Source organism: Myotis yumanensis, unplaced genomic scaffold, assembly GCF_028538775.1.
Source record: "Myotis yumanensis isolate MYYU_CA2020_CCGP unplaced genomic scaffold, mMyoYum1.0.hap1 SCAF_5, whole genome shotgun sequence".
Taxonomy (NCBI): Eukaryota; Metazoa; Chordata; class Mammalia; order Chiroptera; family Vespertilionidae; genus Myotis; species Myotis yumanensis.
This window is the reverse complement of record NW_027223756.1, coordinates 84,104,431-84,109,652: the sequence shown is the minus strand read 5'-3', so window position 1 is coordinate 84,109,652 and position 5,222 is coordinate 84,104,431. Positions and strand designations below refer to the sequence as shown.

Below are 5,222 nucleotides of genomic sequence, written 5' to 3'. Positions count from 1 at the left end.
AAAGACAGTCAGTTACCTACAAGGGAGTACCCATACGACTGTCAGCTGATTTCTCAACAGAAACCATGCAGGCCAGAAGGGAGTGGCAAGAAATGTTCAAAGTGATGAATGCCAAGAACCTACAACCAAGAGTACTTTATCCAGCAAAGCTATCATTCAGAAGTGAAGGTCAGATAAAGAACTTCACAGACAAGGAAAAGCTAAAGGAGTTCATCACCACCAAACCAGTATTATATGAACTGCTGAAAGGTATCCTTTAAGAAGAGGAAGAAGAAGAAAAAGGGAAAGATACAAATTATCAACAACAAATACACATCTATCAACAAGTGAATCTAAATATCAAGTGAATAAATAATGTGATGAACAGAATAAACTGGTGATTATAATAGAATCAGGGGCATAGAAAGGGAGTAGAGTGACTATTTTTGGGGGGGGGAGGGGTGTGGGGGGTGTGGGAAGAGACTGGACAAAAATTGTGCACCTATGGATGAGGACAGTGGCGGGGGGAGGGGGGGGCTGAGGCTGGGGTGGGAACCGGGTGGAGGGGAGCTATGGAGGGAAAAAGAGGAACAACTGTAATAATCTGAACAATAAAGATTTAATTAAAAAAAAAAAAAGGAATAAAACCAGTTTCAATGGTTGAACCAGAATGAGGTTTAGAGCCCAGTCAGCCTGACCTCTGCTTCGCCCTCTAATGGTGGCTCCAGAGGCACCCAGTGACTACTAAGGTATCTGTACAATATCAAGGGTGATGACTGAGCCTCATTTGCATACCCATAATACCCTGCGCAGAGTACAATCCTTTTCAAGTTTAAAAGACTTTTTTTTAACTTGTCATTTCTAAATACAAGAAGCTTACTTGAAAAACGTCTTGTGCAAACTTTGGGCAGAAAATACCTCTAGCGCTAAAACGCTACCATAATTGAACTAGGAGTTGTAGATCTTGGGGAAGGGAACTTGGGCCCCACAGAGCCCGTTCTCGTTTATCCTCAGATAGGATTAACCTTTTGCCTTTTACTGGGGGTTATCGGCGGCAAGGAAGTTTTTTTTTTCTTTCTTTTGAAATATATCTTATTGACTATTTTTTTTGGAGAGGAGTGGAATCAGAGACCTTGGTAAGTGGCAGGAATTGAACAGTGGGGCCAACGCTTTCTCCACTGAGCCAAGCCAGTGAGTCTATACTCAATTTTTTGAGGCCTCGTTTAGGCAGGGCTAATCCTGTGGTTACAGAGAAGGACCAACTCTGTTTTTTTTAACTTTGGCTGGACTGGATTTATAATTGGGGACACTGCCCTAAATATCAGCAGCCCAACAATTAGTTGGTCAGCAATCAGCTCAAACACCTGGAGAGAGGGAAAATCCTGTGGGTTCCCCTAGCGACAGACAATGGCTACCTACAGCCTGGCAACCCAGCCACGACTACGCGCCTTGGAAGACATCGAACGGGAAATCGGCGCCATCCTGCAGAATGCAGGCACCGTGATCCTGGAACTTTCCAAGGAAAAACCCAATGAGCGGCTGCTACACCGACACGCAGCGGCCTTCAGGGCGTTGGTGCAACACGTAGAAGCGGAGCTGTCGGCTCAGATCCGCTACCTAACCCAGGTGGTCACAGGGCAGCCCCACGAGGGCTCCAGCTACTCTTCAAGCAAGGACTGTCAGATGGCACTACAGCGAGTGGACTATGTTCGCCTCAAGCTCAGCGATGTGGCCCGAACCTGTGAGCAGATGCTGGAAAACTAAGCCAAGTAGGCAGAGAGACATCTGGGAGGCAGATCACCACCTGACCCCCGGGACAGAACCTGGGGACCTGTACATTGAGGAGCACAGGCTGACATGCACGCCCTGCTGGTCATAGATGAGGACAGAGGCAAAAAGTGGGAATGGAGAAACTTAAAGCCCACGCCTGCCCACGACTCTGTGCTGGCTCCTCCAGCAGGTGCTCCTGCTCTGACTTCACCAAAGTGCTGACAAAGCTCAGACAGGAGATAGTCAGTCACCCAACCCACTTCCTCAGATACTTCATGTCCTTGTCCCCTTCCGCAGACTTGACCCAATGAAGACACATTTTTCTTCATTGGAAGAGATAAAACGACTTCTAAATTAAAAATAAATAAATACACATTAAAAACATATATATATATTCGGATAAGAACATACAAAATGCGTTACGGTACAATTTAGTCATAACAATATTAACACCCTTGGGATCAAGATTCACAAATGGGCCGAAACCGGTTTGGCTCAGTGGATAGAGCGTCAGCCTGCGGACTGAAAGGTCCCAGGTTTGATTCCGGTCAAGGGCATGTACCTGGGTTGCGGGCATATCCCCAGTAGGAGATGTGCAGAAGGTGGCTGATCGATGTTTCTAACTCTCTATCTCTCCCTCTTCCTCTCTGTAAAAAATCAATAAAATATATTTAAAAAAAAAAAAGATTCACAAATGGCCTGTGGCAGTGGGGAGGGTCTCCTGATGTTTCTGTCCTGATTTAGCTCTGTTATGCCCCACAGATGGCCACTGTCCTGATTCTTTATTCTTTGCCATCTATTACTTTTCACTAAGCAGTGTTCTTTCAGTTTTGCCTCCTGTGACCTTTCACCAAATGGGTATGAATGGGGTTCCTAGAACAGGTTTCTGGTGGTTACTTTGCCTCATATGTTTCACACATGCTGGCATCTGGGGCTTCGGGCCTGGTCTAGCTTCAAACTTCCCTCCAGAGCCAAGTGCCCCTAACACCACAGGATTCTGTAAAGTGCCAGATGAGTGGGGGTGGGGGTGGGGGGTGGGGGACCCAAGGGCCGACCTTTCCCCTCCGGAAATGGCCAGATATCAAAATGGACCCAGACTGATCTTTATCTATGGCGAGGTCATTTTTAAAAAAATATATATATATTATTGATAACCAAGATGGCGGCATAGGTAAACACCGGAGACTGCTGCCGCAAACAACCACTTCAAAAATACAACTAAAAGACGGAACAGACATCACCCAGAACCACAGAAAAGCTGGCTGAGGAGAGACTCTTCAACTAGAAAGAAAGAGAATAGCATACCGAAGCTCAGAAGAGGCGCAGTGTGGAAAATATAAAGGTACCGAGGTGTGCGCGCAAAGCGGGCTGGTGGCTGAGGGCGCGGTTGTCGTTTTCAATCAGGAGGGAGTCTCAGACTCTGGGCTCCAGATCCTGGCGAGTCTCTAGGGACTCACACTCAGACAGGAGAAGCGGGATTGTCCGGCATCAGTTGGAATCTGAGGGCAGCCTTCTCTCTGAGGTTTGCAGTGGCGGCCGGGGTTCTGAGAAGCAGAGCCTCTAGGACCGGGACTGAGAGTAGCCATAACTGCTCCCTCCACCCACCCTGTTGATCCCGCCCAGTCCAAGCCCTGTGCAGAGCCATTTGCTGGATCGCCTCAGGCAAAGGCTAGATTAGCACCTCCCCAGAGGACAGAAGTTTTCCACACAGCTGATTCTCACAGCCGGTCAGCCTGGTGGTCAAATCCCTCTAGTATTAACTACAACAATCAGGGCTTAACTACAACAAGACTACGCACAAAGACTACTAGGGGGTGTACCAAGAAAGCGTAAAAAATGCGGAGACAAAGAAACAGGACAAAACTATCAAGGGAGGATATTGAGTTCAGAACCACACTTTTGAGGTCTCTCAAGAGGCTTCTAGAGTCTGTCGATAAACTTGATGAGATGTACAGGAAATCTAATGAGACCCTCGATGGTGTGATAAAGGACCATCTAGAAAGTAAGCATACACTGACTGAAATAAAGAATATTATACAGACTCCCAACAGCAGACCAGAGGAGGGCAAGAATCAAGTCAAAGTTTTGAAATGCGAAGAAGCGAGAAACACCCAACCAGAAAAGCAAAATGAAAAAAGAACCCAAAAATACGAAGATAGTGTAAGGAGCCTCTGGGACAGCTTCAAACGTACCAACATCAGAATTATAGGGGTACCAGAAGATGAGAGAGAGCAAGATATTGAAAACCTATTTGAAGAAATAATGACAGAAAACTTCCCCCACCTGGTGAAAGAAAGAGACTTACAGGTCCAGGAAGCGCAGAGAACCCCAAACAAAAGGAATCCAAAGAGGACCACACCAAGACACATCATCATTAAAATGCCAAGAGCAAAAGACAAAGAGAGAATCTTAAAAGCAGCAAGGGAAAGAAACTCAGTTACCTACAAGGGAATACCCATACGACTGTCAGCTGATTTCTCAACAGAAACTTTGCAGGCCAGAAGGGAGTGGCAAGAAATATTCAAAGTGATGAATAGCAAGAACCTACAACCAAGATTACTTTATCCAGCAAAGCTATCGTTCAGAATTGAAGGTCAGATAAAGAGCTTCACAGATAAGGAAAAGCTAAAGAAGTTCATCACCACTAAACCAGTATTATACGAAATGCTGAAAGGTATCCTTTAAGAAGAGGAAGAAGAAAAAGGTAAAGATACAAATAGTGAACAACAAACATGCATCTATCAACAAGTGAATCTAAGAATCAAGTGAATAAATAATCTGATGTACAGAATGAACTGGTGATTATAATGAATCAGGGACATAGAAAGGGAATGGACAGACTATTCTTGGGGGGGAAAGGGGAATGGGAGATGCCGGGAGAGACTGGACAAAAATCGTGCACCTATGGATGAGGACAGTGGGTGGGGAGTGAGGGCGGAGGGTGGGGCGGGAACTGGGAGGAGGGGAGTTATGGGGGGGAAAAAAAGAGGAACAAATGTAATCTGAACAATAAAGATAAAAAAAATAAAAATAAAAATATATATATATTATTGATTTTTTACAGAGAGGAAGGAAGAGGGATAGAGTGTTAGAAACATCAATGAGAGAGAAACATGGAATCAGCTGCCTCCTGCACCCCCCCCCACTGGGAATGGGCCCACAACCAAGGTACATGCCCTTGACCGGAATCAAACCTGGGACCCTTCAGTCCGGAGGCCGGAGCCTTATCCACTGAGCCAAACCGTTCAGGACGCGAGGTCATTTTTATCATTTTTAAGAGAATGTGAAGAAGAGTCATAATTCCTGAACGGCCTTAGGCTACAAAGGGCAGATTGTGGCCCGCTGCCAAGACAACCTGGGCTCATAGACCTCGGCCTGCTGTCACTCAGTCGTGGTAGGGCGGGGCCTTGCAACTGTCCAATCAGGAGAGTCCTTGGTAACAATTGTGGGCGTGGCGCTTTGCTCCGGGGTGG

General features: G+C 46.2%; 1 pseudogene; it reads left to right on the top strand.

Moving 5' to 3' along the window:
- The first annotated feature begins 1,386 nt into the window (after nt 1-1,386).
- LOC139009834 (mediator of RNA polymerase II transcription subunit 11 pseudogene) lies at nt 1,387-1,743 on the top strand (annotated as a pseudogene).
- The last annotated feature ends 3,479 nt before the right edge of the window (nt 1,744-5,222 follow it).